General features: G+C 37.2%; 1 protein-coding gene across 4 annotated transcripts in view; it reads right to left on the bottom strand.

Moving 5' to 3' along the window:
- Positions 1–24,649, bottom strand: part of LOC126858507 (uncharacterized) — a 145,348-nt gene that overhangs the window by 50,192 nt on the left and 70,507 nt on the right. For all 4 annotated transcript variants that reach the window (XM_050608895.1, XM_050608894.1, XM_050608896.1 and 1 more), the window contains exon 3: positions 19,501–19,530. The gene's annotated coding sequence lies outside the window, so the exon portion shown is untranslated. The remainder of the gene's footprint in view (positions 1–19,500; positions 19,531–24,649) is intronic.

Genomic DNA, 24,649 nt, shown 5'->3' with positions numbered 1-24,649 from the left:
TTGTCGCGTAAGCAAGAGCGTAGAGCAAGAAATGTCAAAATAACATTCTCACCAAGATCATCGACTACAGTTTCAAGTGCATCCCTTGGTCCTCCACGTCCTTGATACGTGACAAAGGAGACGGAGTTCACAAGACAGTCAATCTATTGTCCATCGGCAATGAGAATTGTTATAAACAACTCGCGAGAAAATCCGTCAGACACGCTTTTAATTCGTGTAAAGCTCGATTATCGAGCGGCGGAAGTCAACGACCACCCGAAAGAAAGATGAAAAGAAAAATGCGCCGCAAGAAAAACTCTTTGGATAGAGTTTCTTTAGTATAATATCAAATTATAAAAGAGAACTTTGTGAAAAGAAGAATTCTCTCCTTCCTTTAAAATATATGAGTACTATTTCTAATTAATTTTTTTATTATTATACCAAGATATCTTCAAAATAATGTCAAAACCTAACTTATAAATTGACTTCAGTAATTACTACTAATTTTCTTACAGATAGTTCTACGTGATTTTTTTGTTTTCGTAGCAGAATCGTTTATATATTTATATCTCTATATGCTGAATTGTACGTAAATTTAATTAACGGGCTTATTAATGGATGCAATTTCGTTTCGCTATAAAATTCAAAAAGATTATATAACGGCAAAAAATGCAATTTCTTAATTTAACTATATATCCATTCCTCTAAAAGCACTTACTCGATATATCAATATCAAAATGTTAATATAAAAAACAATATTTAATTAGAGAAAAAATTGAAGAATTATGCGAAGAATAGTCGTAAGAGAAATGAATTCAGCTTATTATCATACGAAATTAAAAACAACATAATGGAAAGATTCATCGGCGCGAAATAATTTATACAATTATTAAAGCCAAGGTCCTGATTGTGCGAGGAAAAAAACTGACGACACACCGCAATTACTCTGAACTGAGTTCTCGAGAAATGAAGTGAACGACAGTGATCGAAATATCATGTGTTCGCTTTTTCCAGTACAATTTAACGATAATGCCTGCGCCTTCGATGCTGTGTCCGCCCGGAACATTTCTCATTGCAACGTTTTTCTACGCCAAGGCGTAAGGAGCGTATTTTACGATCGAATCGATTATCCACGGGCCTGCACGTGGGGAACTTGAGCAGCGTACGTATGTCAGACGAGCGAGCAATCCAAGGTCTTACCACGGGTTGGAACTGACGGACAGATTTAGTTACGGCCCGTTGTTGTTGCAACCGCGCGCTACAATGCAACGTCGTCCGTTCCGCAGCAACACGATCGGGAGAGAGCATCGTCAGGTAGCGAGTATAGCCGGAGGGATAAAGAGCCACGGGTACTTCCGATTAGGACTTTTGACACGGCCGTATAAACAAGCGATTTATTTCTTTCGTAATCATCGCGCGGCTTTCCACGACGATTTCGCCACATCCACCGGCTATTAATTAACGCTTTGCGATGCGCTGCGCGAATAAATTTTAAATAGCAGATATTTCGGAGAAAATGAAAATATATATTTTTTCATTCTTCAGATCGATTCAGAATTGATTTTTCCTTAATCGATTATTCTTTAAATTGTAATATTTTTATTAAAAAGAAATCTCTCTCTGAAGCTCACATACAAATCTATAGATGAGATCAGTGTTGCGATAGAGTTTTGAGGCACCCAACGTGTACTTTCACATAAGTATACGCGGCACAGAAATCTTTATTAGAGAGTTATAAAATTTCCTACACGATGCAAAAAGATAGGGTAAGACGCGAAAGTGTGGTAATGAAGGATCGTCCGCGAGCGTTCGATAGCAAACCAGGAATTTCAAGCTCGCTCATCGATCATGCGGTGCTTTCGCTGGATTTTGTTCAGTCTGGTTCGAGGGAAACCGGTACAGCCTACGGCGCAACGCGGCGAGGAAAAGGAAGATTGTAAGAGATTGCAGATGAAATAGAAGAATAAAGAAGTAACTAGAGTTATTACACGACGATATTGCACGACTCCACTTGCTCGTTACTTCAAAAAAAATCTGTAATAAGTCACTTCACTACACTCTTTTGTATTTTATAATTACACAGCATTTTTCAATATTTCCCTCTAGTTATTTTCAATAAATCATATATAAAATCGATAACTAAAATACACAAACTTTTTCAATTAAAAATTGTTTCGCGCGTAAATAATAAAATTTGACAAAAATAATTATATTTTTACTGTTTAAAAATGTATATATATTGCTAATTGTATTCCATTTCTTTCTTAAAACCTTTCCATCACGCGTACACGCAATTTTCTCGTTCAACGGTTCCACTAATTCAACTAATATATAAATAAATATTATATATTTTCGAAGCCACGAAACAACTACGTTAAATCCCGAAAGAATTTCGCCCGGCCAATGAAGATATTTATCGTTACTGTGCGCATATATACAGTGTGGCCGAGGACAATGGGGGTCCAAAAGGACGAAATTGCGGCGCGCGGGGAGATACGAGAGACCGCGATGCGGGAACAAGTTGCCGCGAAACAAGTTTTCGTCGGGGACTTTCGTGGGGATTTGCGAGGCAATTCTGCAAAATAAATATCGTGGCACAACAGCCGGGACACGAGGTGGAGCGAGTTTCTTTCGGGGCTCCTCTCTCGCGAATGCTGCCACTTCTTACACGTCGTATAATCATAAATATGAGTAATCGCATCCTTTCCGGTGGACGTCGAGCTTTGCCATTCCCAGCGATTTCTCACGTTTTCCATTCGAGAATATATCTCGTCTAAGCCACACGGCTGAACAAGCGATCGCTGAAAATTATCCGTCAAAGCTTGCACGCAGCGATCCACCGCACCATCGACTAACGGATTCAATAATCTCGCAGTCTTGCGCGAGTTTGCGTTGTCGGGCGAGAAAAACGTATCGCGCTTCCCGCTCTGACAACGCGGAGTTCCGCCTTGCTTTCTCACATTATTTTATACTTTTTTGCACTTACACTGGTCTTCTCACAAAAACAAAAAAAAAAAAAAAAAGAAATATGCACATTTAAATAATGTCAATTTTTTACATCAAGCTTGGCTTTATTTTAAGCTTCATACAGCCAAAACAACCGATTCGAGAATTAATTTCATTTTTTGCACGATATTATCTAATTATAAGCACTTTACATATTTCATAGATACTGTTAGGTCAGTAAACATAGAATTAACATTTTTCTATGACTAGAAGTTTTCTTCTTCCCTCGAACGGTGATGCCTTCGTTACGATATCGCGAGTGTTTTGCGCACTCTATATACGGTTTATGTATAACGTTTGGATACGAAGCGTCGACGCCCTTGAACAATAAACTGCGATCTTTTTCCTCTCTCTCTCTTCTTCCGTCCCCCGGCCCTCTCGTTTCTCGTTTCTTCGCCATATCGTCGCGCTATTCTTTGTTACCCATCATACGTTATGTACGAAAGAGGCGAGGGAGTTTTTACCTTGTGTCCCATGCCTGAGAAAAAAAGGCGGCATCGCTGCTCCGCCTGTGTATTGCGAATTAACGAACACCGTTAATTCTCTCGGGCGTTACAGAGAGCCCCGCGCCAGTTATATCGGCATCGTTCTACCATGCGCTTAATTCTTTGGACCACGAGCAAGATACTATACTATAATCCATCATTATAACTAACCATTCATGAGATCCACCGGATATCGGCGTATCCGGTATTAAGAAATACGATTGATAATCAGCAGACTTCTAAATTATTATTAATTATTTGTACTGTAAAGATAAAATTTAATTACTGTCCGATATTATTAAATTTGATCTAATTTTATTTGTTATAGCGATGGTGTAGAAATGAAAAGAAAAATTAATGCACGCTTCCACAGAGTGTCTACTCAAATCTTGTAAAAAAATTCCCTGAAAATTCTCTGATCTTAAAGATCTTTTTTTTTTTTGTTCAAAATTCTAGGTGACCAAAATATTTTAAAGGTTTTTTTCTGGTGTAATTTCCTAAAATAAGTTTTTTTATTGTATGTGTATTCTAATACTATTTATTTATATAAAGGAAAGCCACTTAAGTTTCAAGTGCTACATTTATAAATAAAAAAAAAATAGTTTTCGGTAAAATTAAAATTTTTAACTTGCATATAACACATTTATTTTTTTAACTAAAAATTAAAATCAAAACTATATACTGCATATTCAATATTTTGTTAAGACATTGAATATATATAATATATATATATAAACAGAGATTGATTTTAAATATATAATTTACAACTTGGCTTATTGGCGGTTTATAATAATAAAATTATCAAAGAGAGAATTATTTTAAAAAATTGTCCGAGTCTCAATAAAATTCCATGAGAATTCCCTGATTTTTTCAAGTAAAAAAACTCTTGAGAGTTACAAATTTTCCATGTTCTTAAAGTAGACATTCCGTTCCATCTCTATCAAAATGAATTTTATACATTAGTCAGTTGATATGATGCGCTGTCGTAAAATTTGAGGCAGAAAAAGATCCGCACAGACACAGATACAAAATGTGATGAATGTATAAAAAAAAAAAAAAAAGTATCTGCCTCGCCGTATCCGTACGACTCAACGTTCCGAATGCCGGCAATCTTACGGCTGTCCGTTCCGTGGGACTGCGATCGCGACGGCAATGATCCCCGGAGAAAGGCACGCCGTGTCTCCCGCGTTCTCGCGTTGTTCCCGGTCGGCGCAAAAAAAAAAAAAAAAAATGCGATGCCGGCGCGGCGGCGTCAAAAAAGAATCCCCTTCCGCATCTCTCGGAAGAGGATTAATATATTCCCGGTGTAATTTTCAATATTTCAGCGCGAACCGGGATCGGCCGCGGATGCATTAATCCTCCGGGTCGGCGCATTGTTGCCCCCGGGGGGAATCACGGGGCAGAGACCCGCCAACTTCTAGGCGTGCCGCGACTTTTCTATGCCGTTAAGCAGCCTCGGCGCGCCTCGGCCCGGGGAATGATCGATTCGCCAAAAGGGGAAAAAAGCCACCTGCATTACTCTCATGCCCGTGTGCGTAGACGCTCGCACACAATAGCGCCGAGGCTATATCGCGCGTATAAACGCATGCGGATGCAGAGTTCTGGGCGAAGGTGCATCGACCCTCACCTGTCCCCGCGGCTTATCGTTCCGGGATTTTAATTGCAGACCTCTAGCGTTTTTCTATAACGCCGGTAGGAAGCGAATTACAAAAAGATACGCCGGCGTCGACGCCGGCGCTGACACAACGGCGATGCGTGTGCGTGTACGCATATGTACGTATCTGTGTGCCTCTGTGTGCGAGCGAATATACGCAGCGGCGATGACGCGAGAACTTTACAATTAATTCCTCGAGCGCGGAAGTAGCGTAGTAACACTCCGGATTAAAGCATGACAAATGTTTTCTCTGTGATCTCCTCGTACATAGAAATTCTGAGAGAAACTATTATAAAAAGTAACCCTCAAAGAAGAAAAATACATTCAATCTCTTTGAAAGGATTGCAAATTAATAATAGATGCCAAGATATAGATAAAAAAATATTCTAAATATATATATTAAAAAACAGCGCCTCTGTAATACGCACGAGATAATAAAAATGCACTCGGTAATATTATATTAATTATTAGTATCGCGATATAACTAGAAAGCAAGAAAAGAATGTAATTATACATTGAAGAAAATTAACAATTCTCTATAATTGTAATCTCTATAATAATAATATAAAAAGAAATTCAGCTTCTAAAAAGCGTGTCATCCACTCAATCCACCCGCGCATCCAATTTATATTAATAAATTGCAACTCCAATTTCAACTATTAACACTTATCAAAAGAGAACTAATTAACGCGCGTGTATGGCAAATGATTATATATCATATATATTTGTTCTGTGTGTATGTATGTATATATACACAGTTAGTTACAAATATTTTCTTATAACTTTGTATTGAGTTAAGCAGGCCCATTAAGCCCGTGCGCGGCTGACGGACGGGCTAATTCGGGGACAGCTTTCCTAACGTGCATAGTTTCAACGTGATGCAACGCGAACGAGCCGACGGACGGCAGGAAGAGAGCATTACCATCATAGAAGTGAGCGCGCGATAATCAGCATGGCAGGATGCTTAGAAAATAACGGGGCACTAATGAGACGCGCCGAGTCCTTTCTTACCCATGTGAGATGTAAATATATGTGGACCGCGTGCACATGCAGCCTCTCTGCATCTCTCTCGCTTTCTCCCTCTCTCTCTCTCTCTCTCTCTCTCTCTCGCACATTCTTTCGTTTGCGTTTGTATACACATCCGCGACAAGCTCGAGTTGTTCTAAATTACACGCAGCATCTTATGTAGCTGCACTGTTGGAAAATTTGTGTTTTTTTTTTTTTTTGTTAAAAAACATGGCCGGTTAAAATTTGTGTTAAATATTTAACACTTTCGTTGCTTTATTGCTGTTGTGTTAATTGAAATCGAATGTTATATTATTAAAATAACTGAGAAAGAGTGTAAAAATAACACAATGTGTACATATTTTTAATTTTACACGATAAATATGTTTCGCATTATTAGTGACAGGATTTATCTGTCAAAATGTATAGGAAAAATATTGATTTTATTCTACAATAAAACTATCGTCAATAACATTTTTCCAAGTTATTTTTATTATTAAAAATATGTTGATCTTTTTACACAAAATTTATTTCAAATTACTATAAAGTTTGCATTCATTTTACATTATAAATATTAGTATTATCATTTTTAATATCCATATTATGTTAAATTAACACAAAAATTTGTATAGACTTTTTGAGACATGCGATATATGTTGAATTTAAGCTAAATTTTCCAACAATGTATTCACACTTCCGTGCGGGATACACGCGTCCAAAATTCTACGGAATCTCGTCGAATAATAAAATTACGTGGACATCAACATAATGACTATCACTATTTCAAAACTAGCGAGACAGGCGCGTCTACGCTCGTGAATTTGTACCGCGCGCCTATCGCGATCTGGGCACGATCTTTCGTTGCGTATTTCATTTAAGAATTTTTATCCTGGGAAAGTTGCTAAATTGTGTTTTACCGTTAAAACCAATCATCTAATTAGTGCTTTAACGCCAAGTCACGCAGGAGCCTCTTGCAATTTTCGCATACGAAGCACCATGGACTCTTGACGAATATCCAATTAACTAACTGGAAATTTTTTATTATTGCGTATTAAAACATTCAGACTCTTCAGTCCCAAAATCAAGCAAAATTCGCAATGACTGAAAAAAATCTTCCGATATGTTAAATTATGCTACATGAAAAAAATGTCATTATCGAGATGAGGAGACACTTGATAGTCGCGTAAAAATAATTTAAATGCATAGCGATCACTATTCGATAGAAAGAAAGATGCGGGGAGAAAAAAATATCATTTCTCAAAAGATATGTCGCTATGTAACGGTAATGAAGTTCCCGCAAATTTTAGCCGAAGATTCCATAAACCTGATGATGATTCTTCCTGACTGCTACCGCTAATGGTTACTTATTCGCGATGCCACAGAGAGACGGATTGTCCACAGAGTGTTCCTAAAACATCTCGAGCACACGCAATAAAATATGTATTTATTCAAGCGGAACAAAACTAATTTATCTGCCATTCCTGAAAATGTGTTGAAATTGAAAATATAAGTTTCTTTTTTCGACCTTCGCTGTTATACCCTCCTCATTTTATTGCCGCGGTGAGGATGCCTTGCAACGGAATCGCTCTTGAAAATCTTTTCAGCGGCGCAAAACGCCGACTAATGCACATCGATTGGTCACCGAACGACATCGCGTGCGGTTACATCGCGACTTAACAGCAATATACTGTGTCTGAACTCGGTAGCAATCCTCGTGTATCCTCGCCGACTCTTTTCTTCCTATCCCCTTTCACCTTTTCCTGGCACAAGGCAGTTACTTATCCGCGGTACGTCGATCCCTGAAGGAACTCCTTTCTTGCGTCCCCTCCGCCACATCATTCGGGACTGAAGAATTCCGCAATCATTTCTGACGCCAACCGGCTTTTTCTCTCTCTCTCTCTCTCTCTTTTTCGTTTAAGACGTAGTACGCAAAATTCCTCGCACATGTGGATGAGACCGACACATTACGGCGATATCTCGCGCGTTAAAACGTAAATGTGCAAGCGTAGGATATACAGGGTGTCCCCAATTTAAATGGCAAAGCTTCAGGAGGGGATCGAAAAGCTAAGATAGAAAGTCCTTTAGAGGTTTGCTCGTTTTTGCTCCATTTTGGAGAAAATCGCAAAAAAGGAAACAAAACAAGTTTTCATTTTTTTACTTATTTATTTACATTTTATTTATGTTACCATCTGTTTAATGCAGATATTGTTCAAAATGTTGCCCTCTTGCAGCAATGCAAGCATTACATCTAGCAGTGATCTCATTAATTGCAGTTAGACATTGTTCTAGTGATATTTGGTGCACTGCATTTATGATTCGGTCTTTTAATTGCTCTCTTGAATTGGTTGGCAGCGAATAAACTTCCTGCTTCAAGGTTCCCCATACAAACAAGTCCATTGGGATTGTCATATCAGGTAATCGAGGTGGCCAAGATACTATTCCTCCACGTCCAATCCATCATTGTGGATAATTTATGTCCAGCCTAATTAAAGACTAATTAAGGACTCATAGAAGAAAGCAAGAATGGAAACAAACAAAAGAATGTAAAGGATAACATCAAGTATTTACATATGTAAGGAACCTTGAAGCAGAAAGTTTATTCGGTGCCAATCAACTCAAGAGAGCAACTGACAATGAGAGATTGAATTTTTGCGATTTTCTCTAAAATGGAGCAAAAACGAGCAAACCTTTAAAGGACTTCTTGTCTTAATTTTTCGGTCTCCTACACGCTCTTGAAGTTTTGCCATTTAAATTAGGGACACCCTGTCTATGGCGATTGCGCGCGCGCGCGCATATGTATTGGGGGTCACGTTCACACGAAAGCAGACCCTCGTCAGCGTACTTATTAATTCGCTAATCCTAATTAATATTAATGCCGCGAAACGATTCACGAGCGTTATACATGCCGATGACGCCTGCCGTGAAATTTCAATCAACGCCGAGGCGTCGACAGCTTCGCGGGAAGTCTTTTGACTTATGTATTTTATTCTGATTATTATAATTAATGCTGGTAGCACATATATCGTTTATCAAGCTTTCCACTTGAAACAACACTCCCTTTGTAGAGTATATCATTCTCCCCGCGTTATAATTCGAATAGGATAATTTTTTTTTCCGGTTTAACGCTCTAATCAAAGTACCGTTGAAAGTTTCCGCCCGTAATTAACGAGATAACACGGGAAATGACACGCTTTAAAAGATTGATTATTAGGAATTCTCCTTCTCGAACAAAGAACTAGAAACTAGCGTGGCCGCATGTCGTGGTCACAAGAAAAACAGGTAGGTTATTACCACATTCGTTAATTTACGTAGGAATTCGAACGGTTCCCTCTTCGATAATAGCCCTGTTGCCGTAACTATTTCTACGGAAAAGACATATCGATCGGCATTTCCGATGACATCACAGAACGGTAAATTGTTTTATGCTGGTAGAGATTATTTATTCTTACACGCAAGTTATTTATTCGTATACACAATATTATTTATTTGTCTATTTAACGCGGTGAATTTTAAAAATAGAAATATATAACATTATAGTGCAGAAATTTTTATTCGTCAAGATCGATCCAAGAGCATCGTGTGAAAATTATTAAACAATATTTAAATATTTTTTAAACGATGTTCAAACGTTCTCCAATATTCACATAGAAATGTAGCCTCTTTTCCCTTAAACAGAAATAGAGTTAAGATGATTGTAAATTTTTTTATCATCGTGTATAAGGTGAGATCGCGTGACTAGAACTCCGAATCAAATTTGCACTCGTGCTCGATTTACAATTAATATCGCCGACCTTCTTCTTGATAGGTCAGGACAGAACGCTCGTTTAGCCGGTCGGTCCGTTATGCGAAACGAGCAGAACGTGACAGCGTCACTCATCATCAGTGGTTATCAATCGGATATGTCCCGTAATGTAAGTCGCGCGTTACCTTCATTTGGTCATGGCATTAGAGCTTTTTCACACGAACTATTTTCTGCGACATCGCGGTGACGGATCGTCCGTACCGTGCTAAAACACGGTGTGAGTAAATACACATCTATGTAATAGCCTCTTGTTAGGTTAGGTTAGATTTACACCTTCTAACAAGAAGGTGTACCTTCTTGTTAGAAGGTGTAACTCTCTCTGCAAGATTTAAATCATCGAATCGGTATTTAAAATTCCCAGCAACTTTTTTAAATAGTTGTTTCTGGAATTCCATTGCATCGACATTAATATTTTTGATCAACTACTAAGTTTTTATTAGATAGGAGCATTTATGCAAGAATATTCATTAATTTATAAATGTCAGAGAGAGAGAGAGAGAGAGAGAGAGAGAGAGAAAGAGAAAGAGAGAGAGAGAGAGACTCAAGGAATAACAAATATTTCTAATTTAATTAACATTCTTTACGGAAAGCTTTACTTTACTTTTAATTATATATATACATATAAAATAGATCGATTTCAGATCAAATAGATTTCATCGAAAAAGTCGACAATTATAATGGAAAAGAAATTGCATTTACGCACATACGTACAGCTGTAACTTTTTAGAAATAGATACATGACGAATGTCTGTGAAACTGATCCACATTTGCATTTTAAGCGTCAGATTCTTGACTGATCTCAAATATATGAATCATCATCAATTAACATGAAAAGAAAATATTTGTAGATATGCTCCTTCGAGAATATAATAGATAGCAACTCAGAATGAATCTTATGAATGGTATACAAAGAAAGTAGTGCAAGGAAGAATGCAAAAAATTATTCCACGTCATTAAATCGTAATATGAACTGGAAAATCAAGAAATATAAATCTATTGTGAAAATATATAAATAATAATTTTATATTACTATAATAAATGTATGTATACTTATAACAAACATATAATTTAAATTAAAGATATATGTATTATAAAACATGTACATTATATAATTAGCTTATAAAATTATATTATATAAAAATTGAAAAATCTATAATATTTTTCTTCACAGTCGTAATTCCTTATGTTCGATTAAAGATAATAAGAGGCCATTTAAAAATGCTGCGCGCCTTCAACATTTACAATTAATATGCTATAATGCTATTCGCAGAATAGACCACGCATCTCTGTCTCCACCAATCAGCCTCAACGGAACAAGTCGCCATCTAATTCCTCTGGCAGGGTTTTAAAAGATTAATATGAGATGGCCCTTGAGTGGAACCGTTCGCTGGAAATATTAGGGGGAAAGAAAGGGGACCATTCTCTTCTCAGAGGGTCGGGCTACAGAAATATTTAAAAAGAAAAATAGAGCAAGAACCGCGAGAGAGAGAGAGAGAGAGAAAAAACAGAAGAAAAAGAGAAAAAAAGAGAGAAAGGCAAGCAGCGCAGAAGATGACAGAGGAAAGAAAGAGGAGCCAGAGTAGAGCGGACAGCGAAAACCACGACGAAAAGGCGGGTGTCGCCCCAATGTACACATAACGCGTATTAATGTGCGTTATAAGACGCGGAGAAACGACGTGGCAGACCTTACGGGTATAGGATGACACTTGGGGCCGGAGACCTTCGATCGCCTCGCTCGGACATTATCTCCTCTCTCTCTCCTCCGCGGCCGCCCGTACCCTCGCCCAGCCCCCCCCCTCCTCCCCCTCCCCCGCCTTTCCCACTCTTCTCCTCCCCCGCCCGTACCGGCCCCGCTATCCTGCCCCCGCTAGTCATTGGGCCCCGGTCGAGGAGAGTACCTTCGACCGGACTCGGGGCCCCTCGTGCAACTTCGTCGGCGCTCGTGTGCGCTCGGTTCGACCTTGAACGGGCCCTGTATGGTCTATGCCACTGACACGGACCAAGGACGGGGAGGCCCCACGGTTGGGTACCGACGTGCTGTTGTCCCGAAACGCGGTCGTGGAACTCCGGTGCGGCGCGCTGGAAAGTGTTCGAGCCCGATGGCAAACTCTTTTTCGTGCTTCGTGCCTTCCCTTCACGCCTGCCATTGGCGTAGGGTAGTCTCGCAGAGTACGAGGCTTGTACCTTTGACTTATACTCGCGCACAAATCGCGAATTGGTCAGATTGAAAATGTGGCAGGTATTTCTATCTACTCGCTGAAAACAGCTCACATCCAATGTAAAGATTTTTTTACCTAAACATTTAAGATGTTTCGTTTACGTGTCATAATAAATTAACTATACGTGTACTCCGTTATTTTTAAATTTGTGTTATTTATTGTTGCTATAAAACTATGATATGTGTAATATCATTGTGAAAGAGAGAGAACGTTTAGTGCGATTTAAAGTCAAAGGCATAAGAATTTAGCATTTTGTAATACTCAGAACTCTCATGGATAATTTCGAAAGCTTAAATTTCCGAAATATGAAGTAGATATTAGTCATTAATAAAATATTTTATTATTTAAGTAAGTAAACTTTATTATCCTAAGAATTTAAGTTAATGTATATGTTAAGTAGGAATTTTTTTTCAGAACATGTGGAGATACATTAAGCAATTCCTGAAACGGTGATGGCGCGCGATAAAGCTAGTGTGGAGGCAAACGGAAATGTTAAACCAATTATTCTGAACGTACTCTACATGTGAATTATAAAAAGGACTCAACAACTCGGACAAATTTAATACGTTCGAAAATGGAATCCTCGTAGCGAAATATATTTCATAAAAAAGAGCAGCGATCTCTCGGATTTTCTGCTGCAAGAGGTTAGCCTTGGGATGAGCTCTAGAATGTGTAATGCCGCTGATTCCAAGAGCGGTTGAAATTCAATATATAGTTGCGAGCTATATGTGGTAATACCAATACAAAGAAAAGGTACCTCGTGCAAGTGCCTCGTAGCAGTAGCTTGACACTACAGCCTCCTGTAATCCAACCAAACGTCAAATTGAATATTTTGTATTGATTGGCGAACGGAATAATCACTATCCGCTATCTCTTATCTCCCTTGTATATCTCGCGCAAAATATTCTTTATACTTTTGTATAATTGTAATAATCGTATTCCTATTTGCCTATGAATGCAAGGAAATTTATTCCCATTGAAAACGATACTTTCTTGCTTTGCATATGGATTAATCTTACAACTCCTGTGAGAACCGAAATATCATCGTGAATCTCATGCGTCTTCTCTCTCTCTCTCTTTTTCTCTCATGAACGCCGCGCGTTCGAGTCAAAGTATGTACATGGTAGCACGAACGCGAAGTAAAATGCAGCAACGAAGTAGCAATGATAGAGTACCTGAGTGCTGGTATATCGGCGTGGGTACAAGTATATGTACAAGTACGGGTAACGCCGTTGTGCCTGCAGTCGCGGATCGTTTCGAAGCACTGCCGTTGCGTGCAATGCATCCTGGTTATTGCGAAAGGGTCAGGGATCGTGTCGAGAGGCCAAGAAAGACCCGGTATTCCCGCGGCCGATCTCTTGATGGGATCCTCGATGCAGATCGGCTAATGCAACGCGAAAATGCAAGCCTATAGTAATAGATGCTGAATTCTTTTCATCTTTTTCCCTCTCCTCCGTTCGAATCGATAATGCAAAGGTGGAGTTTCGCGAAGTAAGGGATTAACGTCATGTTACGTTTGTACAAAGTAACATATCTCTTCGTAAATTTACTAGTATGTTGTTTATAACAAAACAAGATGTATTAATGACGTATTGACGCTCTGAAAGAGAGAGAAAATCTCTGCAAACGATCCATTGCGATACGCAAATTTTTTCGCCACGCCTATGGCGGAGCCCAAAGGCCGTCTGCACTAAACCCTACCGGAGGTACTCGTTCGGCCTCTCACAGCAGGATCATCTCGTGTCCATGAAAAAAAAAAAAAAAAAGAGCGACGAGGAAAGAGGATGGTCCTGGGCGTTGGCCCTAAATCTAACAAAATACTCGGTCCGTCTCGTAGAACGAGGAGCATAATGCGTTTCGTACGAGCTGCGAACTTTTTTTTGTCAACCCTCCCATTTGCTTGGTACTATTTTTCATTTATACAATACAAGAACAAGCGATCCACCAGAAATAGTCATCACGTATGTCATTTATAATAATACATCATTCACGTTGAAAATGACAGAAATCACGAAAGTACAATCTTCCATTTAATGGGAAATTTGTATAATATACTCGCGGAAGTATTCAAAACATTTTTTACTGCATTCCACTATGTAATTTTCTTATAAACACGTAAAACAGTCGGCAAGTTATTCTGCCTCTTATAGAGCCTGCGAGGATCGGCTCTTATGAATAAATATTATATAATAATGAAGAAAAAATACGAAAATATCAAACTAGCATTTAATGCTGGCGAGTTCATAATCATATCCTTATTAAAAGAGAAGTATATTAGGTCTATGAGACTACTTGAGAAAAAAAACATATTATTACACAAGATTTTTACGAATGTAGCTTGTAAGCATGCCTACTGATTAAGAGATTTCATTATTTACGAAAAGCAGTTCGAAATAATGTTTAAATATCCCCGATTCTTTTTTGTGCGACCTTGATTTATGCAAATACACGATTTCTTTTCGTTGGTCAATCACTTTGTCGTGAAAGATTCTTCGAATCATCGAATGCAGATGGAAACATAGACCTCTTTTAGTGGCGTTCATTCCGGCGCGACGTGAAAGAAAGGGGGAGGCTCAATTTACTTTTGGCAAATTTTTTTTTTTCGATGCAGCAACCTCGAAATTCCTTCGCTGCTCGTTTTCACTTCGGATCGTAGGATCCGCATCGTGGACGAGGACAATCACGAGAAGAGGCTCGAAAGAAACAAATCAACGAGACCTCAGCCTCGAGTGAAATTTCGCTCGAATAACCACACCTAACAGAATTCTCTTTCCGAGATGAAAAAAAAAAAAAAACACACCTCATCCTTTAACAAGAGACAATGAGGTTTTTCAACATGATACCTTGACGAGAATAATTACCTTGATTAAGAAATGCCGGATTTGTAATGCAATCATAAGACTAAAAGACCACGATCAATCGATCAACCGATCGCTCGAGAAAAGTACTTCTCTTAGGCGTCAGCTGATTGTTTGTATAAACGGAGATCGACTCATTATAAAGCCGGGACTAACGTAACCCATGCTCAGATCGCTGAGCCGGGATCGACCGAGCACGTTCCTACAATGTGCAAACGAATGCGTGCAAATACGGGCACGCATGTACACATGCTTGCTTTCTCGCTCGCTTGCGTGAATTCAACTTCATCGTCGCGTCGCTGCGGTAAGTGCGGTACATCAAAGGGGGAGCTTTGCGTAAGCCGAAGATGCAGAATGACCTGTTATCGCCGATGTAATTGTAAAGGAAATAATTGCAGCGCGGCGAACGGTAAGATGGGAAGCTCGCGAAATTTGTGTACTTGTGTACTTCAGGCACGATCGAAGATAGAGAGACTCATGTACTACGAGTGGAAAGTATGATAATTAAGGTATTACGTGATTATTAAATGACGAAAATTAATAATGATGAACAATGTTTTTTTTTTTCCAAAAATAGACTTAAAGGGAAAATATTCTCGTTTAAATACCAGAACACAATTTTATTACACACATTTGAATAATAATTATGAAAACCACTCATTTCTCATTAAAAAAAAATATATATATATATATATATATATATATATAGTAACAGATACAGGGTGGGCCCAAATGTTCCAGTCAGACTTTGAGATTTTGTAGAAAATTTAATTCTGAACAAAAAGTTTCCGATAAATTATGGATCGAAAAATGTTTCCTTAAAATGTTAGCGCCCAAAAACCTCTGAAATCATTATTATTTTATACATTTTTAAATATCAGAAAAAGTATGCATTTTTCAATAAAAAGTACCGAAACAAGAGTTGTAGAGAATTAAATTATCTTTCAAATGAGATTCAAATAATCATACATAGGTTTCGAGAAAACTAGTTTCAAATATACAAAAAAATGTTTTTCTCGGCTACCAATGGCAGATTTTTAAAAATACTTTCTTCTAAAAAAATCTCAAAGTCTGTTCAGAACATTTGGATCCACCCTGTATATACAATAATATTAACATACAACGTATATTATATATTAACATGTAATACGATTTATGTTATATATAATAAATAACATTAGACAGTATTTAGCTGTAAAAAGAAGAAAAAGTTGCAGCCACACGGCATATAATTCATAGCGTAGTTTTTGCATGACACAAGAGCCGCGGGCGATCATTATAATCGAAACACGCGTTGATACCTCGCAATCGATGAAGTCATCAATCCGCGATAGAGTCGTAAAAGTATTCAAAGTGTTATATCCCCGCGCGTTAGTCTAACGAGGAGGTTCGTTCGCTGCTTGCGTGCCAGGAGAAAATTCAAACGTTAGCCTCATCCGCTCGTCAGAGTCATCCTACGCCACGCAGGAGAAAGAAAGAAAAGAAAAAAAAAAAAGCCGCACATATACGGCTTATACGTGAATCGCAAGGTCGCGAAATATTCCGCGTACATCCTAACTTTTTTCACGTGGTTCGCGGTAGAACCGCAGGAATCTCATGAAGAAATCAGAAACAACGAGAGACGAAGATCGCGGGGTCCGAGAGGGAAGAATACGAGGAAAGAGAGACAAGGAAGAGGAGGGTTAGAAAAAGGACCCGCTCATCAGAAGCAATAATACGGGGATATCTGAGTAATAGTGAGGGTACAACATTGTACGTTCCTAGCAGCTTGTAATCGAAATGGAAATGCGAATCCTACGGACAAGATGCTGCCCGGTTTAGACGAGGACTGATGATATTCCTGAGAAAGAGCGACCGACTTACCTTGGACAGGCGTAACGTCTCATAGGTAATTAATATTATTTCACGGCAACGTCTCCGTTCCTTTTACCCTTCGTCATGCCTTATAATATTGGCTACACGCGCCGCAATATATTTGAATTATGTTGACAGATACGTCGTACGGATCGAATAAGGGATAAAGGATAAATTACAAGACGAATTACAGCATATATATATTACGTGGAGTATTAAATCTTGTGTCTTTTTTTTCCTCGATTAATATATTATATATAGATATTATAATAATTAATTTTTTTCCCGATCTTGAATACATATCTGCGGGATTTAATAAAGTTTGCCGAATTTAAGCACATAAATATACGTATAATTATTACGTAATTTATTTATGAATTAGTTACATATTATATAAAATTGATAAAACAACGGGTAATAAATTTGATTTTTCAGACTTGCAAATTTACAATGTACTTATTTTATGCTATTTTATAATCCGAAGCAATAAGTTTGAATGTAAAACCCCTGGAATCTCTAAGGAGAAATCTCGATATGATCTAAGACCAATCAATGTCACGGGCCTGATTTGATTTTATTGATATTTACGCGCTCGGCAATATGCTGCGTTACCAGCATTACTATACAACGATGGGTTCAATGCCTCCTCAGTTTTAATATAGTACGTGCGACGCATCACAATGTCTTGATGTCCATACTGAATAATATTTCCGTTATGTAAGGACACGCGATATATGCAAAGGAGAACAAATAATACTTGTTCTTTTACATTAAAAGTCGATAAATGTCAATGTAGAAAACGAATTGAATTTCTTTGGCTAGAAACTTTGCATTTGACAAGAACATCTTTCTTCAGGCATTACACATATTTTCTCTCTTTTTAAAAAAGAAAAATGCCACTACTCAACCATTAAGTGCTTATGACATCTGTGTTTGAGCATTTATATTTTCTCAGCTTTGCATGCTCTTCACTGAGTTAGCCTTTCGTGGTCCGCATAATGTAGCGATCTTTACTTGTCACATTAACGTCAAATCCCTGAATGGATATTTGTATTGTGAGGCGCACTTGCGTCTTAAAGACTAGGCTTTTTAACCATGCTTATTTTAACTCCTTTAATGCATCTTCATTTTTTTTAATGCGATACTCCCATAAATATTGTTCTACAACACTTTTCGATTTTGTCAAATTTTTCCATTTTAGATATACGTTCAAAAAAAAAAAAACTGAAATAATATATTATATTTTAAAACATAAGACTTGTACATTACACTTGATCTCACGGGCTTACATAATTTTTCTACTTTAATAACGAGAGACGATTAGGGAGAACGTGTTGCGAAGAACGAGATGCGATAGCAGAGGGAGTGTTGCGTTTACGTGCAGGATAGGTTCTATCTTTTCTCGGACACGCCAACATCAGCATTGCAACTCATTTATAATCAAAATGGAAATGTAGAGCAGCGGATAGACGAGAGAAGGCGAGGCTTAAAATCAATAAAATCACGCAACAGTAAAAAGAACTTGACAAATTGAGACGATAATTTCTCTCAGCTGCATTGGTCTTGCGTTTTTCCATTTATTGCCGGTACAGTCGTAACCCAAAGCTTATGAGAATCTGATAATTGTCGAGATATGATGCTTTAACTTTGTGCAAGCTTATAATCAGAATGCAAATATAGAGCCCGGGGACTCTGTCGACTTCCGCCCAACAGCTAAACCGTTAAAGGCGCGCCTAATTGGCATGATCTCTCAATTATGTCAAGCCCTTTGAATGCGATTCTTATTCTATGAGACATAACGTTGATTCTCTTTAAACTTGGTGTACTATAATCTTTGATAATTTCTCTCTCCTCTTGCACAAAAATTTTAATTTTAATGACTTTTTATTTCGATGAAAAACAGTTAATCTTTTTTTCCATATATATAATTGCTATGAATTATTTTAACTTTTATTAAAGATTCAATTTATTACTAAAAGAAATGTGTGAACTAGAAATATTACTCATAATAATATGTAAATTTGAAGTGATTCTCTCTCTCTCTCTCTCTAATTTAAAATTTTTTTGCTCACTTTTTTCTTTTATCATGCTTTCTCCGTCCTATGAGATTGCGTGACTGCCAAGAAAACATAGTATCTATGTCGTGATTAGCATACCATTTGTAACTTTTATATAATATCTCTCACGTAAATATATACTTCAATTTGCTAAGTTCCCTATTTTTGTCCCAATTATCATCGAAATCCTTAATCACCATAAGTGCGCATGGCAAAAAGATGACCGGAAGCCGCGCATTATGAGGCAGGCATACTTTCTTTTCTCCTCATGCGACAGCCGGACTCAATCAATCAATCGTTGAACGCACAAACACAGTCATTTCCGCGGAAACGCCTTTCGTAAATGACCCGCAGCTTTTATGCGTCGTATGCACGATAAGATTCAAGCCTTTTCATCTCCTTTTATTTATTATTATACGTTTAGCGTAATTCAAAATGTAATTAAGAATCATCTCGGTCGATGGAGTAGCGGCAAAGAAACATAAATCTCACGTAAAACGAGTATTAACCCTACGAAACCGTGGCTCTGCGTGAGTTTGTAATTACATTACGCGTAAGTGACAGGTACTCGATCTACTCACTTGTTGACTTTTGGCACTGGCCACTCGATCCTGGAACAGAAAAAAAATATACGCGTGATTATAGTGCTGATGCGACCAGCTGATTCGCGCGATTATATTGATTAAGTAATTAACTTTGTGATCTGCACCTCGCGTTGTACACGACATATTGTCATCAGTAGGAAAAAAAAAAAAAAATGGGTAACACGCAGTGAAAATTACGATACTTATCAATATATATTTATATGCATTATTATATATATGGAATGTAATAAACAATATGCTGTTTTGTTGAAAAATTCGATAAAAATTATTAAATATTAATAGCAATTTTTCATTTATCTCTAAAATAAATATACACATATGAGCAAATTATGTGCGTGTCAATGTATGATGTATCATTTCGTATATAATAACTTATAATTAATTAAAAGTTTTAATATTATTTTCAGTGTGCTCGTGACTATTTCAAATTAATTTATGCTTGTTGCTTTTAAAAAAGTACTTTTTCTAGAACTCATGTAAAGCTATAAATCTTTGAAAATCTGACGAAAAATCTACAAGATAAAATGAGACATAAAACTCAGCCTCGATTTTGCCACCAATATTCTTTTGTTGCATATTCTTTTGCTTAATAATCCAGACCTTCTTGGATTTAAATTACAAGATCTATAAAACTGTTAAAAATAAAGCCAAAATTCTTATAAATAAATATGAAGTTTCCACGCAATAAATACGTCAGCTGCACGTACGCAATATTTCGCTTGCAACATGTGTTCGGAATGCAGGCAAGAGTTGGTTAATCCCGATAACACAATCTATAAATAACTCAAATCTGATCGTTAACCTGTTCATTCACATTCCTGATCATATACATAAATAATCATAAATAATTCTAAATCTATATGATACGTAACTGTTGTGAGAGGATCGATCTTGAACGTAAATCGCGTCTGTAAAAAAGGAAAATCCTATGCGACTCACGCAATCTATCCGACGTGGTTGCATTTCGCATTCGTCGCGCGGACGGCGTTGCATCTTTTCTCGGGAAGAAACGTCAGGCGAATGACGAGAGGAGGAAAAAGTGCATCGCGCGTCGCGTCGCGCAAATAGATGCACGGGCTGCATCGCGAAAAGGAAAAAGCTCGAGAGAGAGAGAGAGAAACGAAGACGAAGTAGCCTTGATGTACCTTCGGTGTCTAGGCAACTCCTGTGAAACCTTGCATAGCTAATTTGAATAATTTCCTAGTTTATAGGACGAGCACACAGTCGAATCTAGTGTCATATCTGGCACGTAGCGCCGCTCCATCAGTCTGGTCGACGCATCGGCGACGTGTACGAGTCTTTTACACGGCATTTCGTCACATTAAGTCACGTGTAGCGTTTAAATTCCTTGCACGACGGATAACACGATGGTGAAAACATTGTTCTCGTCGCACCTGATCTCCCTTCCTGTCTCTCTCTCCCTCTCTCTCTCTCTTTCTTCTCCTTTCGCGCGACTCGAAGATTTATGAGCGTAATGACATCGTACATCAGTCGCGGAAGCAAGGCCTCTGAGCGAAACTTGATTAACCCATTATGTTGCGTTATATGGAGCAGCTACTTTATAATCGTGCAAGATGAAGAGAGTCGATAAGACGAATATCATGAGAATATTATGACAGTCGGTCCCGCCGTTACGTTAAACTCTTGGAAACATATTTGCCTCTGGCAGAGAGACTAGTATAATAGACTAATATAATCCTTCGCAGTTCATAAGATATAATGCACACAGAGTAATTTCAGGAGAGATGTATTATTTGAATTTAATATTAATTCGATTTTTCCTTAAATGGAAATCTGTCAAGATATGAATAACTTTTACAATTACAAAAGATTAGTATCTTTTTGCGGGTTAAGTTTATTAAGACAGAAATAAAAAAAAAAAACTATCTCTTTGTTTAAAAATTCTCTTTTGTTTCAAATAAACTGCAACATTCAAATTTTGATTAAAAATTTAATAATCCATTTAAATGAAGAAGTTGCAAAAAAAATTGACGGTAAATTTCTGTTGAGAAAAAAATCTACTTTACGAAAGGCATAAATTTCATGAAAAATTCGTGCCATATCTCTCCGCGAGTTGCATCGATCTAAAACAATGAATCTTCGCAAGAGAAATAATTCTGGCGATCGTGCGCGGCTGCGAAATAATTCATTCGGCGTTTCCGCAACGGGCGTTTCGCGGCGTGCATCGCACGACTGATATCTCGTCTCTCCTACTCGGGGTACTGTACGGTGTGCGAATCCTGACCGTACGTGGCAGATAACGTATGGGCTTTCGTGGATTTTCCTGTTTCTACCGACGCGCAGATAAGGCAAGGAAACAGGAAACGACGGCGCCGAGGACGTTGCACGTGAGGTACATGTCCGATGAAAGCGAGACGTTTTATCGCGGCGGCGAAGGGAAATGAGTCGTTAAAACTGCGATTATTTTTCAGGTCTCATCCTCGCATATTGTCATTCGAATAACGCCCTTCGAATTGCATCTAGTCAGATGCAGTTACAAAACACAAAAATTTATATATATATATATATATAATATGTTTAAAATAAACCAAAAAATATTTCAAACGTGTCATATTTTTGGAAACCATGATGCATCAAATAAATTGTTTATATCGTGCGTTTTCTTTTCATATATCAAAATCATACAAAGATATTTTTTTTTAAATAAAACATCAACATAGATTAAAATGCAATCATGATTTTGATTGAAATGATGTCGAGATTTTGGATGATAGATCTTTGCTTAGAAAACGTTCAATTTTTGAAATGGTATTAAAAGGCAAAACCAAAGGTTTAATTTACAGATAATAAACACGGAATATTCATATCACACTTATCATACTTATTACAAACGTCAACGATAAATTATCAAAATTTTGTCGCGCCGTCTTATTTGGAAGCATCCCTCTATTCATTTACTTTATGTATTAGCGATATGGAAAGACTTGAAATTCTGTCTCAAACATTCGTTGTATACACATAACACTTGCCTTTTGTACAATAAGTGTGAATCATTCTTGCTCGGCATATTTATATTATCAATTCCTTTTCTATAGTATATTCTATTGGACAGTCTGTCTCAAAAGTTCGTTATAACTTTTACCTTCTGACAACATGTGTGACACTTGTTCTGTGTATTTATATTATTATTACATTTTGGACACAATATATTTCATTTACTTCGTAATTGCGTTGATAAAAAAGAAAAGATCGAAAACACTTTTCATTAAATCTTTTTTATTAAGTCTATCGCTACTTTATGTTAATATAATTTGATTATAATAAAAATTATAAATGATTGTAAAAATAAAAGCTTATGATTTTTATAAATCGATTCTAAATATTTCATTCATATAAAAAGTATTCGGGTAAAATTATTAGAAAATTAATAATTTAAACAATATTTTATATAATTTACCTCAACCTGTATCATACGCATAAAATTTTACTTTTATACATAAAATAATGAGATGTTTTAATTGACGTAAAAACTATACATTAAATATTTTCATAATTTCATATTCTATAGATACCGGAAAAAAAAATTGATCTCATTATACCAAACATATGTTTATGATTTTTTTCAATGAGAACAATTCTCTTTATGTCTTTTAGAATACAGAATATTTGCAACACGTTTAATATTTCGATCAAAACTATATATATATAAATATAAAAATATGTGCCCAAGAGAGAGTGAGAACGATAAGATATCTTCACCATGTGTTTCCGTTCTGGAAGAGTATCTTACCGTGGGCAAACTCTGCGCCTAGCCCGGTGCGGGAATAATGTTTCGCGATGCGTATTCTGGTGCGTACACGCAGCGGAGGAACGAGCTTACGACGCGTATAGCTACATCCGCACGCGCGGGCGTGCATCGCACACATGCGGGAAGCGGGAATAGCCGCGGGTAGAAGAGAGAGAGAGAGAGAGAGAGAGAGAGACGACCGGCGACGCGCTCGGTAAGCTACGACGAAGGTTATCTCGCGGCGCGAATCTAAACCGTTTTACCGTGTACGTAACTACCACCACACATTCTCGCACACCGGAGTATTATCATTTTATGGACAGATAAGCCGTCGCGCGCGCGCGCACTCGCAACGAGCAATGACGAGCGTACAATTTACGCGTCTAATTGCGCCGCTATCAATTTCGCTCGAATGAGACATTAAGTCGTGTTTCGCTAACGAGAAGCCGTCGCGTTTGTGTTTTCGCTTTTCCCTTTTTAATTCGCAGGATTTCTCTACAAATTGTGCGAGGAAAATAAGAGGCTGTAATTTTCGAATAAAATAATGTAATTCATTCTCCCTTATTCCTCTTATCTTCATTTTCTATCATCCATTCATACAAAAATGTATCAATGTCAGGTATTATTTTTTTTGATAAGGAAATTTTTCAATCATTTTGATGACTATTTCTTCTTGTCAAAAATTATATAAAATATCATTGTTTAAATTATAATTAAAAAATTTTAAGTCGCTTATTAATTATTATTAACGGTTATTAATTATTATTATTAATATATATATTAATAATATATTAATTATTTATTTAATTAATTATTTATTTATTATTTATTAATTATTAATTAATTAATTAAAAATTAATATTTTAATAATAATTAATAACCGACTTAAAATTTTTTAATTATAATTTAAACAATGATATTTTATATAATTTTTGATAAGAAGAAATAGTCATCAAAATGATTGAAAAATTTCCTGATCAAAAAAATAATACCTGACATTGAGTTAATAATATATATATATATTATTAACTCAAAAAAATTGACAAATTTAGTACAAGACAGATTCCTAACATTCTTTAGGAACATTTTCTCAGTCCGAAAAATCTCAAATCACTTACACAATTGTGCTCTGGGTTTTACACTTTAATTACCGTGATTTAACTTCAAAGCAAGCGTTCGTAAATTTACAATTGTTCGCGACAGCCGATGTACTTCGTCGTACAACACGCTTGTATCCTCAAGGTTGAGACCGCGCGCGTTTCGGATTCGCGTAGAGTCCCGTTAAAAGTGACCATGTGAATTCGCGCGTCAAGGTCTCAAACGTTCAGGCAGACCAGAGAAGAGCCGTTGGTCCCGAGGCTCGATTGTCGCCGACCC

This window comes from Cataglyphis hispanica, chromosome 25, assembly GCF_021464435.1.
Source record: "Cataglyphis hispanica isolate Lineage 1 chromosome 25, ULB_Chis1_1.0, whole genome shotgun sequence".
NCBI lineage: Eukaryota > Metazoa > Arthropoda > Insecta > Hymenoptera > Formicidae > Cataglyphis > Cataglyphis hispanica.
Note: the sequence above shows the minus strand (reverse complement) of the source record. Positions and strands in the feature narration are given on the sequence as shown.